Source organism: Heloderma suspectum, chromosome 1 (genome assembly GCF_057233095.1).
Source record: "Heloderma suspectum isolate Gila_16-S chromosome 1, 16-S_ref, whole genome shotgun sequence".
In the NCBI taxonomy this organism is placed as follows: domain Eukaryota; kingdom Metazoa; phylum Chordata; class Lepidosauria; order Squamata; family Helodermatidae; genus Heloderma; species Heloderma suspectum.
In genome coordinates this window covers 214,665,136-214,679,894 of record NC_139458.1, presented here as the reverse complement: position 1 = coordinate 214,679,894, position 14,759 = coordinate 214,665,136, and positions in this window count along the sequence as shown.

Genomic DNA, 14,759 nt, shown 5'->3' with positions numbered 1-14,759 from the left:
TTGTATGTTACCTACTCCACTTCGGGGCTCCCTTTGACAGCTGAAACATACAAGGAAATTCACGAGGGCTAGACATATCAGGCAGCTGAAAGTGTGCTCCTCAAAGAACGGGGGAAATCATCATCACAAACACATTTGCATTCTCCTGAAGCACTGAAAATTAATATAATAATAATTATAATAATAATTATAATAATGTGGCTAACAAGCGATGGTTTCTCCAAAGTGCCATTGGGGCATATGTGGAGGAGCAGCCACGTGGGAAGGAGGCTGGAGGCAGCACTGGCAAGACTGTGAAGAGTGGCATAGGCTCATTAGCTGCTCTTGCCAACTGTGTAGCCAATACCGGCAACCCACAATAAAATTGCTCTCTAGGGTTCAGACGGCACAACAACCAACCATGGGTATGAGCAACCCTACAACAAGCCATTTGCAAAACATAAGCCACCCTGTGGCGAAGTGGCTGCCCATGATGGGTTGTCGCATCATGCAAACCCAGTCAATAACTAATTGATTTTAGTGACGTGAGCTTATGGTGGCCTTGAGAGGACTAAATCTAGGGATGTTCAGACCTGTCAAACTTGATCTTGTCAAAGCTCTCATTTTTCTACCACCAAGCTCATTCTATCTTGGTTCATATAGAATTACAGAATCATAGAATAGTAGGGTTGGAAGGGACCTACAAGGCCATCGAGTCCAACCCCCTGCTCAATGCAGGAATCCAAGTCAGAGCATCCCTGACAGATGGCTGTCCAGCCTCGTCTTGAATGCCTCCAGTGTGGGAGAGCCCACCACCTCCCTAGGTCATTGGTTCCATTGTCATATAGAAATACGACAATGTACAGGGTTTCCACCCCCACCCACCCCCCACTCCGCCACACACCGTGCATTTTAGAAATGGACACTGGTTGGTGGAGGTTGCACATTTTTCAAATGTGCACATGGTAATGAATACTTTTTTGTTTTGTTTCACGGAGCACATAACAAGCTCAGAAATGTATGGGTTTCCAACCACAAATTGTGTCCAGGTCCGCATTTGTTTCTGGAAGGTATGAATTGGGTAAATTTGTAAAGAAAAAAAAACCTCAACAGAGAAAATTCTTACCTATCCCTAACACCATCTTCCTTTCTTCAGTTTGTATGCAATCTGAGGACGAAAGAGGCTGCAGAATAAATAGAACAAAGTGAGATAAGGGCTTGGAACAATAGAAGTAAATATATTTGTGTTTTCAAACTTTTAAATTTCTCTCTCTATATAAAAGGGAACATTTCAATCCTCTCTTTGCTTCTGTAGGTTTCTTCAGCTTCCCACGTCTTTTAGTTACTTCAAGCTAATTTAGTTGCTTGTTGGAGGGAGGGCTCATGAATGCTCTTCAAAGGCAAAACTGATAGACAGCAGACTGTTGTTGAATGACAAGAGAGGAGGGAGGCGAAAGTCCCATAGCACGACTGAGCTGTCATTCACGCAGCATTGGAATCCACCCTTTGTGCTGTACGTTCTTGTTAATAAATCTACTTTTTCATGAAAGTAATATGTGTTCTGATCTGGGTAGAGTCTGAACCGATATAACTTACTCCACATTATTGCCTTGGGCTTCTCAGCTAAGCTACGGAACAGATAAATGCTGAGTGACCAAAGATTGGGAGCCTGCAGAGTGGTAACTCAGTATCCCAATCAGATCTCTTCCTCCTCCCACTCCCCCACCCACCCCAAGATATTTAAGATCCCTGCTGCTCTATTAATTCAGGAGTTGGTTAGGAAGGCTGGTTTATGTATCTAATTATTAGATTTAATTTTGGTTATGTCTCCTTTAATGGAAATTGAAGATAAATTAATAAAACAGACATTGAAAAAATAAACTTTGACCACATTATAATGTTTATTGCCACAGGTTGACTAAAGGAGGATTGCACAGTCTCTCTGTTCTTTCAATTCATTTGAGAAGCTGAGAATTAAATTCTCCTGTATTCAAACAGGGAAAGCAAGCCTCAGAGGAAACTAGCCATGCCAAGAATTGTTTGACGTGCTACTACCATTTTTTTGTGAGCAATAATTCTGGCATACATTTCAGTGGATTTCCAAGTGAAATTGCAACTTTCCTGCCTGCTTGCATTGCCCAATTTATCCTCCCCACAAGTATCTTAAAGAAAAAACTCAATTTCCTCTCATTTTCCAAATGTCGTCATTAATAAAAACCCAGTTGTCAGTGCATAGCTTTGCTGTCAAACTAAGTTACAGGGAAGATTTGCCGTTTTCCAGCCACTTCATCGGCCTTGGAGTGTTAAAAACAACAAACAAAAACCATTTTTGTATTAGGAGAAGAATATTGCTCAGAGACAATGGAGCAAGAGACAATTCACAAGAGGACATTTTCACAGACAGATGACAGCAGCAAATAAATAAAGAAGATGTGGAGATTGCAGCATGGAGGTAATGCGTAATCAAAGGGATCTCGATGGCATGCTATTGTCCTTTGTCTTTGGGGGATCATTAAGCAGCTCAGCCATGAGTGCAGAGCACGTCTTTCAACGAGGGATAGGCCCTCAGATTCAGTGTAAAAGAGAAGGGACACACATAAATGTCCTGGTTCTGTAGTTAGAGTGAATGTAATCATAGGCTGCAAGTAGTGGTAGGTGGGGTCCATTGGGGCAACTGAAGTGGAAGGCGAGGCAGCTAAGAGTAGGTGGAGCCAGGGGCCACAGTAGGAGGAGCCACAAACAGGCAAGATCCAGTAGGGGCCCACTGGCATCAACCTCCTGAAGTTGCTCCTCCTCTTCACCACTGCAACGGGTTCGGGACTTCATGTCCTCCATGACAACCATGGGGCTCTCTCAGTATGCCATTGGCCCAACACATAGGGCAGGGCATACCCTTGATAGTGGGGTGGTGGGGGAAAACACCCCGTTGTCATGGTCAGACCACTTCCATTTGGTTTGATGGTGTGAGGGGCCATCAACATGATCAGTCCCAAGCGCACTCTTCAGCACTGTGGAACTTGGATGGCTCCCTGGTTTACCAAGGAGCTCCAGACAATGCAATGGGTAGGAAGACTGCTGGCATAAGACTCATCGTGAAGGTGATCAAGCACACGTAAGCGTACACCATCATGTGTACTGTGCGGCTATGAAGGTGACGGAGGCTTACTTTGCTGCTTCCATCACATCCTTGAGCAGCCGTCCAGCTGAGCTTTTCTGAGTAGTTCAGGGGTTGCTTTCATCTACCCCCGTGAACCCAATACTGGAGCCTTCAGAGGCTTGCTGTGACATGTTTGCAAAATATTTCAGGGACAAAATTGCCCACCTTCATGCTAACTTGGATGCCACTATTGTTGCAGTGTCTGTTGAGGTGTCCAGCGCATTGTCTTGTCCAGCTTTGTGGGACCGGTTTCAGTTTTGGGAGCTTGAGGATGTAGACAAGATGCTTGCATCTGTGTGGCCCACCACATGCTCACGTGACCTTGCCCATCATGGCTTGTTTGAGCTAGCCATGGGGGATTGGCCAGATGGATCAGGGGAGTGAAGAATGCATCATTGCATGATGGAGTGGTTCCTGCCACCTTGAAGGAGGTGGTGGTGTGATCACTCCTGAAAAGCCCTCCCTGGATCCAGGGATCTGTAGTAACTGTTGCCCAAATACCCTGTTTCTGAGCAAGGTGCTCGAAAGGGTGATGGTGATCCAGCTGCAGGCATTCTTGGATGAAACTGATTACCTTGATCCATTCCATTCTGGGCACAGGCCGAGTTTCAGGATGGAATCAGCCTTAGTTGCCCTGATGGATGACCTTTTTCAGGAGAGGAACAGGGGAATGCAAATCTGTTAGTCCTTCTCAGTCCCTCAGTGACTTTTGATACCATTGACCATGGAATCCTTCTGGACTGTCCCTGTGAGTTGAGTTGGGAGTAACATTTTATGGTGGTTCCACACCTACAGGACCAGTTCCAGAGAATAACATGGGTGACTGTGCCTTGGCCCCCCGACAGTAGAACTGTAAGGTGCCGTAGGGAACTATTTTGTCCCCAGTGTTGTTCGACTTCTACATGAAGGCAGTGGGAGTGGTCACTAGGAGACCTGGGGCACGTTCTCATCAGTATGCCCTATTCCTCTGTCACAACTGAGTCGGAAGAAGCTGCGCACATTCTGAACTGGTGCCTGGATGCAGTTGTAGGCCAGATGAGGGCTGATAAATTGAAGTTGAATCCTGACAAGACAGAGACCATAGGTGTGGTTCCCAGATCTGGGAACTGGGTTCTTTTCCTGTTCTGGATTGCGTTGCACTCCTTCTGGAGGGAGAGGTTCATTCTGTGGTGCTCCTAGATCCATCTTTGTCACTGGAGGCCAGGTGACCTCGGTGGTGCGGATGACCCATCACTAACTTCGGTTGGTGCACCAACTATACCTGTTTCTGGATAAGGATAGCCTAGGCCCTGTAGAGTACTTGACTGGGCTACTGTGATATGTACTCCATATGTATGGGGCTGCCCGTGCACCTGGTTTGGAAGCTGCAGCTAGTGCAGAATGTAGCAGCCAGGTTGCTCAGTGGCACACCCAGCCATATTCATGCTAAAAAAAAAGGTAAAGGTGTCCCCAACCAGTCGTGTCCGGCTCTAGGGTGTGGTGCTCATCTCCATTTCTAAGCCGAAGAGCCAGCGCTGTCCGAAGATGCTTCCATGGTCATGTGGCCGGCATGACTGAACACCGAGGTGCACGGAACACTGTTACCTTCCCCGCCGAGGCGGTGCCTATTTATCTACTTGCAATGTCTTGCTTTCGAACTGCTAGGTTGGCAGGAGCTGGGACCGAAGACGGGAGCTCACTCCATCACGCAGCACTCGGGTCTTGAACTGCTGTCCTGCCGACCTTCCGGTCTGCAATTCAGCATCTTAACCACTAAGCCAAAGACCTTCACTGGCTGCCAATTAGCTACTGAGCCATGTTCAAAATTATGCTGTCGACATACGAAGCCCAAAACAACTTAGGACCAGGCAGAACGCCTTTCCCTATATATACCAGACCTCTAACATCCTCAGCTGACCTTTAACATCCTCAGAGGAGGCCTTGCTGGCTGTTCTATGACCAACTGAATGTTGCCATGAAATATGTCAAAGGCAGGACTTCTCGGTGGCGGTGCTCACTCTCTGGAATGCCCTCTCCTGCGCAGGTCAGGAGGCACAAAATCTGGTATGTTTTAAATATCTCCTCAAAATGCACTTGTTCACCCAGACTTTCTCTGGTTTTTAATTAATTGTAATTAATTATGTGCTGCTCTATCTTACTGTTCCTTGTATTGCTTTTATTGGTTTTGCAGTTGAAATTTTAAATGTGACTTTTAATATTTATATGAAAACCGCTCAGAGTTTTTATTATATTAAGGGCGCAGTCCTATGCATGTTTAGACAGAAATAAGTCCTAAAACTCCCATCATTCCCCAGCCAGCATGGCTTGCTGGGGGATGCTGGGAGTTGTAGGACTTATTTCTGTCTAAACATGCATAGGACTGCGCCCTAAGCAGTATATAAGTATTATAAATAAATAGAAAAACAAATCCTCTTTGTTCGCCTGCCTCTCGCCCTGCCCAGACAGCCTTGGCGGTCAGGAGGAGGAGCAGCAGTGGAAGCCGCTGCCCGCGTGCTCCCTGGCTCTCGGCCTGTCCAGCAAGCCAGCAGAGCCATGCTGAGGGAGAGGAGGAGGAGGAGAAAGGGCGCCTGGGGACAGTGGCGGGGAGAAGGCAGGCTCACTGTGGGGGGGGGGCATTGCCCTCAAAAAGGTGGAGCTGGGCCTGGCTATATTGCCCCAGACAGCTGTCAGGCCCCAAAGGGAGCATTTTGTAGCCAGATATGTCTGTGTGTGTTTTGGGGGGGGGGGAGGAATGCATTCTGTTTCCTTGCTGCTCTTTCCTCAAGGAGGTCAGCTCCCTCCGGAATCCTCCCCAATGCCTTCCCCCCGCCCTGTCACCCTGACATTCCATGTCTCAACTGTTCTCGACTCCTGAGGCTATCATTTCATTCCAGAGCAAGTATAAAACATAGGAGATATACAAGAAAAAATGTGCTCAGTCACTGAAAGCAATCATGGCTGGATAACAATCAGCAACTGTGAAGGGGAGGCATTAGGACAGCGGAACTAGAAAACATTTCTGATGCCGAGTGTGAGGAAGCCATTCCCTTCTGTGTAGAGTAGGGGAGGGCAACCTTTTTGCCTCCCAGGGTCAGCTGCCATGAATGTTGGTGGGTGAATGGGGCCACATGCACAGAGACTCAGGCAAACAGAGAAAATTACACGCACGCGCGCATGCACACGCACGCACACCCTCCCCCACTCTGGGGATGGGGAGGATCCATTATTTAATTACTTATTTGAATAGTTCTGTCCCTCACTATATAAAACATCACAGGGCAGGGCATGATCAATCAAAACTATCTGACTTAAAATCATGAAGCCACAACAAAAACCCACAAGCCAATATAAACTTACCAGCAATAAGTCAGACCAAGATATGGTCACTGAAGGGATACAGCCTCCCCTCCTTGCATGCTGAGATCTCCTTGCACTCCCCCCCCCCCCGCCCCAGGAACATGCTGGGAAACATGCTGGAAACAGCTTTTCCCAGGAACAATCAGCCGGAGAGGAGGGAGGTATGTGACTTAAAAGGGAAGGGACAGACTGCAGGTAGAACTTATTCCTTCCATGTGCCATCCTTCCAATTTAATCAATCTCCCCACAGCCTGCCAAACAGCAGAGAGATCCTAGCACAGCGAGACATACTAAATCACCAGTTTTCTACGCTCAAGCTCTTCACATGCTGGCCATTATGGCTGGTCTAGTACAGTGAGGCTCTTCTCCATGGGGTTTTCTACATATGGCATTTATTGTGTGCTCATCATTCCCATCTCATGGTTGTTTACACATTCTTTAGACAAGGTCGTGACCCTCCAGTTCGTTTCTGCCTCTAACAAGCACTTTAAGCAAGTTTCTTTAGAGCAGGGGAAATGCAGCATTTAAGTGTGGACGTGAAAGAAACCATTTTGTTTCACTTGTGTATTTGCGCTATTCCACCATACCACAATGCTACCTACAGGTTATGTAGCGGAAAAGCAGGAAGGAAATGCTCATGTATTCCTCAGATCTCAATTCTGCAAGGAAATCGAAAGTAGATACAGAGGATTGACAGCCTTGTGTAGAAAAACTCTTGTCTCCTCATTAGAGAACAAATGCTATATGGCAACAAGGAAGAGAGCCTTCTCTGTGGCAGCCCCCAATTGTGGAATACCCTCCCCATAGAAGTATGACTGGTGCAATATTACAATCTTTTCAGTACCAAGCCAAACCTCTTTTATTTGCCCATACTGTTTAAGTGTAGTTAGGTTGGTTAGTCTACTCTATTACTATAGCTGCCTTTAAAGTGTTTATTATGAAGGGTTTATTTATGGGTTTATTATATTTTTTAAACAAATATTGGGTGATTAGGTTTAGTCAATCCCATTGTTCACTGCCCTAGTATCTGTGAGGATGAAATTCAGCCCCCCAAACATTTAATATTTAACAAAGGCGGAGGACTGTATAATATTGGTCTTGTACCAACCACGTTGGCCGCGGTGGCTTAGTGGTTAAGACGCTAAACTGCAGACCGGAAGGTCGGCAGGTCAGCAGTTCGAGACCCGAGTGCCGCGTGACGGAGTGAGCTCCCGTCTTCAGTCCCAGCTCCTGCCAACCTAGCAGCTCGAAAGCAAGACATTGCAAGCAGATAAATAGGCACCGCCTCGGCGGGAAAGGTAACAGCGTTCCGCGCACCTGGGTGTTCAGTCATGCCGGCCACATGACCACGGAAGCGTCTTCGGACAGCGCTGGCTCTTTGGCTTAGAAACGGGGATGAGCACCGCACCCTGGAGCCGGACACGACTGGTTGGGGACACCTTTACTTTACCTTTACCAACCACATTAGCTTCCAATTTGTTTCTGGGCTCAGTTCTTGGTTCTGCTTTTCACTGTAAAACCCTAAATGGTTTGGTATTTGTGTAAAAAAAAAAAAAAGTAGGTCACGCAAGCCTGAAGTCTGCCCAGTGCTGCTGTATGTAGGACATGACCAGAATCTTTGCAAGTTGAAGCAATCCCTCAGCAGACCAAGTTAATGTAGAACACGTTCAGTGAGGTACTGCTCCGGGGCACCTTTATGGAAATGCACACACAGTTAATACATGATGTCAGTGATGTGCTGCTCGCTATCCTTCTTCCCAATTACATTTTTGGAGGGCAAAAGCTGTTGAAAGTTTTCAAGTTGCTTCTGTTCTCTAGTAAGCACAGCTGGACCCATCTTGAGCATAAGCATTTAATTAAATAACTTAATGTTGTTGTAAAGAGAACTGGATATAGAAAAGAAAAAACATCCTCAAATATGTATTACCAGAAATCAACAGGGGCTACTACTGCATATACATATATACATTTTTCTGTTGATGCTTTGCACATTCAGGACTTGGTATACGATTAGCGGCAGAGAGTGGCGCCCCTTCAGTGCACAAGTCACATTTCAAAGAAGCAGAAAATGTAGCACTGAGGAGAGTCACTCATACTCGGCAACTCCTCTCTTCATCAGAAGTGTGGAAATCAGATCTTACCCACAATATTTTTTCAAAGACTAAAGAAGTTTGAGATCGGGGCTTTTTGATTAAAAAACACTTTTTCTTTCTTTCTGTCATTTATATATATAGTTTTATAACAAGGTATGCTGAGAACAACTTGGCTGCATCCAGCAAGGCAGTTCTTATGTAGAGATGCTGCCTTGAGCACCATTTTCCTGGTGAAAGGCTGGGTATAAATCAACTAAATTTTTATTTATTGCATTTATATCCCACCTTTTTTCCTCTTGCAAGGAACCCAAGGCGGCTTACATTATCCTCCTCCTCTCCATTTTAGCCTCACAACAACAACCCTGTGAGGTAGGTTGGGCTGAGAGTCTGTGACTGGCCCAAATGATCAGATAAATGAATAGGGAAGGACTAATATTTCGGTTTAAGTTTCTCTCTCTCTCTCTTTTCATTTTAAGATTGGTTCATCCCAAACTTTGTGAATTTTTCCAATCTTAAATTTGGTTCATCCTGAATTTTGAGAATGTATTTTTTTAGAAAGTTCACATGTAAATTCTTCTGCATTTGGGGGCATCCTTTTCCATATACACATATTTTAGAAGTAATGTTCCTAATGTAATGCATTTTTAACATTATTTTCATTAATATATGCATTTTGGGGTGTGCGTCCCCCAATATATACATCTGTCTTTGCATTGTTTTATTGGAGAACATGGCAAAATTCAGAGAACTGTCAATTTCAAAGGAAAACTGAGTTTCAGGTTCACACATTGGTTTGAAAATGCCATATTAGGTAAGTTTGCATTAAAAGTGAACTGAATGAATTTCTCCCTCATCCCTATTCTTATATTCTTACTTCTGCACTGAGAACTGAGATGGTGCAGGAAATGTTACATTAAAATTATTGTTAGTGCAAAGAAAACACGAAGAAATTTTTATTTCATTCTCTGGAATGGAGATGTCACCCTGCTTATTATTTCACAATTCCCCTCTCCATTTAATTGGCTGCCACAGGGAGGGGGGGAGGGAATGCTGAGTTCAGTGACATCACGTCATGTGTCTTATCTCAGTAGACAATCTTGTGGGTCAGCCAAGTGCCTCCCATAATGTCTAATTTGGGGGTTCATCACATGGAGCTTTTATCCTGTTGTTGAGATGGCACTCTCTCGGAAGTTTGCAGGCTCTTTACATGATACTGTTAACGTCCAAGGCACCTCCCGTAATCTCCCCCAGCCTATCTCGTGTTTTCCCCAGACCCTAAAAATGTGGTATTTTTCCCAGCCCATGGAACAGGAGCGCCACGACCTCCCCATGAAATTCTCCAATAGCAGAAGAAAATGCTGTGTCCGCCTGCTGTGGGCATTTGTTTTCAGTTGTTGGGGGCGGTCAGGATGACGAAGGCATTGAGGATGGGAGCAGGGTTGCACGGAAGGAGACCCAAGCAGATTTGACAGGCGCGAGGGCAAGAATTGCCTGCCGATTGTGTCTCCTGCCTCTGCATTTCTCAATCAGAGGGAGAAGAGGGTAAAATGCTTCCCTGCAATGGAGACACATCTGATCCTCCACCAAGCTCAGAAGCAACATCCTCTGTAGTTTCAGAGCACCCCATTAAGTTCAATGGGGCTTACTCCCAAGTAAGTGTGCCAAGGGTTGCAGATTTACAGCACAATCTTACGTTTTGTGTCTACTCAGAATTCTGAGGTTTCCTGGAGGCTGCGAGAAAACAGAACTGTAGAAGTTGAGCTACGAAAACAAGACTCCCCGCCCCCCCCTTTGCACACATGCCAAGGAGGGAGGGAGGCACTCCCTCAGTTCAAACCACATGGCTGCCGTGTAAAGAAGCCCTTCCTAATCCCGCAAAGAAACCGAAAGCAGGAAGCTCCAGAAAGGATGTGGGTTTTTGAGGGGGTTTTCCGTAGTGTAGAGACACCCTTGGTCTTCCACCTTGCTGTTTCAGTAAGCTTCATTTAATTCAATCAACTGATGCTCTGGCTATTACTGGAGAAAGATAATGCAGAGACTGAAATCTTCAAAAGAGAAGCACGTCATATTACCACATAGAAGACTTATTAGGTTTCCTTGGAACAGGGACAGGATGTTCCGGCACAGCTGTCAAGAAGTTTGGAAACTTACTTTGTGCTCTACCCTTGGGTGTATACAAAGCACTATTAGTCCTGATGGTCAGGAAGAAAGAAAATCTTTTCGGTCACTTGATATTTGTTTCTAAAGAACTTAAAAAGTGGAAATAGTGTCAACAGCTGTGTATGGAGAACAAATTTCCATACAAAAATGTTGATATTGGGATGCATTTAATGATGCTTGCAGTTATCTTCAGGAATGTAACAGTATTTACTGAAGGCACTGAACACTCTCCCTACAGATTCTAAATTATTCATCTTATATAGTTATGCTTTAGAAGAAAAATGTGGTATAAATCATTTAGACTTGAATGCTCAAGAAGACAACATAGTTTTAACAGTTCAGTGTCCTGTTTCACAAGGGGATCTTTAATAAGAAGTAATATCAGGATCAAACACTCCAGCAGAAGGGCAACTCTAAAATGGAATACTCCAGAGATAAGTAACAGTTGACAGAGAAGTGTGTAGGCAAAATGGTTTGGGGGAAGCGGAAGTTAATTGAGGCCCCAGGGTACAATTTTAGTTCTACCACCAATGGCAAGATTGGCTTTGCTTTTACGGCTCCTGCTGCAGAGTCAAAGGAGCCAAAGTAGATGTGGCTCTGTAGATCAGGTGTGGGCAACATTTTTGCACCCTAGGGCCAGATGCAGAAGTGGTCGGGAGGCAGGGGCAGTGTGGCAAGGGGGGGGCTGAGATCTCCCTACACTTTCTCTCTCTCAATCTCTCTCTCTCTCACACACACACACACACACAAACATGCACACACAAAAACAGACACATCCACACTCCCCCCCTCACTGTCTCAACCCCCCCCGACTTCTTTCCCCTAGTCCCTCCCCCTTGATCTACCTCCCCTTCCGTCAAGATTAAGATTCTCCCTACTTCTATTAATCTTTTAAGGGGAAGGGATAATCATCAGGGACTTGGGAGGAGGTAAGGATTAATTCTCCCTATCCCCTATAACTCCGCCTGCCCAGGCAGGGAAGATTTCATTCATAAATATTCATAAAAACAACAAACACAAGCATAAACATCTGGCTCAGACATTACTAAAAACCCACAGTACAATTGCAGCTACAACCCAGAACATTCTGCTAAAGTATCATCCGGTGAAAACTAGAGTGGTAAAGCATCCATTTTAAGTCTCAAAGGAAGCTTGAGAGGTGATGTCCAGAAAAAAAAGGGGTGGGGGGAGGCAGGGTGGAACTGAGGGTGGGTTAGATGCTCTCTCTCAGTCTACCCTCTCTGCAAAGAACTCTGCATATGCTCTGGAACCCAAGATTCTACTCAAGTAGGTAACATTTAACTAAAGAAATTAGATTGACAAAAGGGCTCAAAAACTCCCCAAGCAGCTGGACAGATTAGGACAGCCTTCCCCAACCAGGTGCCCTCCAGAGGTTTAGGGTTACAACTCCACCATTCCCAACCATTGGCCATGCTGGCTGGGGCAGATAGGAGTTGAACTCCAAAACCTGGAGGGCACAAGGTTGGGAAAAGCTGGACTCGGGTGTGTCAGGAGGCTCAGCCTGACTGATGGCAGGCTATCAGTAATTCGGGGGGGGGGGCTTGTAAAGAAAGGGAATGGCAGCAAGGAAAGTCACACACACACACCCAGTCCATAACAAAAGCCCACGAACAGGACATGAGCACAATAGCACCCTCTCCACACATGTTCCTCTGCAACTGGTATTCGTACTGCCTGTGATACTGGAGGTAATACATTGCCATCAGGACCAGTAGCCATTGAGATGGCCTGATCCTCCAGGAATTTATCTAATCCCCTTTTCAAGGTGTCCAAGTTGGTGGCCATCACTACATCTTGTGGCAGCAAATTCCAGAGTTTAACTATGTAGTATGTAGAAAAATATTTCCTTTCGTCTGTTCTGAGCCTCCCACCATTCAACATCGTGGGATGAGCTCGGGTTCACCTTCCTCACCTTCCTCTTGCTGTAACTTTGGAACCCTTTTTGCACACACAGAGATCTATGTGGGTAGGCCTCCCCCTGCAGAGAGCTGTGCTTCATGTGTGAGCATGGGGGCAGGCACAGGAAAGCTGCATGAGCTGTGGGGCAGGGCCCTGAAGCCCCTTGATTGCATGAGCATCCCTTCACATGAGAAACTCTACTAATGTGCTCTTGCTGAGATTAGATTTGAACCAAGGAATTGTCTCCCCTTAGGTCACTGCCATTCACTACCTCTCCAATGTTTCTTTTAAAAGCAAAGGCAAGAGGACTTAAAAACCAGGAAGATTTAATATATATCTTACACACCACTTCACAATATGTACTCAGTTAAAATAAGTTTTTCAGTATCAATACACTCCTAACATCAATTAACATTAGTTCTCATATATTTGGTCAGGCATAAAACAAGTATCTCCTGCTGAAAATGCAGGCAGCAAAAAATAAATATGCAAATAAATAAACATCAAACAGACAACAGGGAACAACAGTGTTTGGCTGGCTTATGCCCAATGTTGCCAAAATCAAGCATTTTTAAAATCACTGATTTAAATGGGAGAGTTAGGTTGAAACTAGTTGTTTCATGGCAAGACTCAAACTCACTGCTGGGCACCTGAAAACAGCAGGGTGACAGGGCTATCCAGATAGGAGATGTGGCAGTCAGAGAAGAGGGTGCTTACACCCTCCTTGCCCATCACTTGTCCCCTGTACCCTTTCTTGTGCTGTGCCAAACATACATCTGGGAAAGTAGCTCAGCGAAAAGCTACTGGTCAAGGGAGATGAAAGGGGAAAGCAGCAGTTAAGCACCCCTTCTCCTGCCTGTTGTTTTTTTCTCCAAATCACATGCTCCCCGTCTCCCCACTTTTCAGCTGTTTGGTGGTGGCATGGGTTCCCAGATCTGGATCTACTGCTGGATGTCTAGTTCAGCTCTCAAGCACATACATAATTCTCTCCCACAGAAATCAATTGCACATAAAAGTATTTACATTTGGGCGGCTCATTTCCAGAAGGTTCTACAATTATTCTTGAAACAATGTCAGTCCCAGTTGGTTTCCCCTAACGTTTGTGAAATGAAAAACTAACAGTGCTCCTTGTGGCACCTTAAAAATTAACACATTTATTCTGGCATAAGCTTTTGTGGACTAGAGCTCATTTCAGAATAATTTGTTAGTCATTAAGCAGCTACAAGCCACAGCTACCCTCTGGAATTTCTGCTATGATTTTCAAAAAACACTACTCAAAATATTTATTTATGGCAGTAGTTGTTTTGAATACCTGTGTCCAAGGGTCTTTGTTTGAATAAAATATTGGCACCACTACAGAACCTTACTCTCCCTGCAGAATGGCCATTCAAGGCTGATTCATACATTATTGAGGGAAAAACCAGGAAGCAAAAGCTTAGAAAAAATATTGTGTTGAATCCTCCCGCCCCCCTCCTGGGTGGCATTTGTGTATTTTCTCTAATGCCATGTGATAATTACAATCTTTACTTTTGTATTTTAAAATAATAATTTAAAAATCTCTCTTGCAAGGGGCTGAGCTGAGGAACAGAGATTCTGCATATAGTTTTTGCATTTCAGAGTGTGTGATTAACGCATTTCCTTTGTGCTTGTTCTTAGGGAAAGGGCTGTAGCTGCTCAGTGGAAAAGCACACGCTTTACATGCAAAAGGTTCCACGCTCAATCCCTGGAATCTCGAGGCAGCGCTGGGAGAGACAGACCCCTATCTGAAACGCCGGAAAGTCACTGCCAGTCAGTGTAAACAATTGTGCTAGAGGGACTGATGGTTTAACTAAGCATAAGGCAGCTACCCATCTTCTTAGGCTCTGCAGCAGGACTATACAAAATATAAACATATAGGTAGCAGGAGGATTGAACTAGGTATGAATTGGTTGGCAAACATTTCAGAAATACTAGATTCATAGAATCATAGAGTTGGAAGGGACCTCAAAGATCATCTAGTCCAAGCCCCTGCCCATGCAGGAAATCCACGGCTACAGCTCCCTTGATAGGTGGCCATCCCGCCTCTGAGTGAAGACCTCTCGCAAAGGAGAGTCCACCATCTCCCCAGTCAGTCA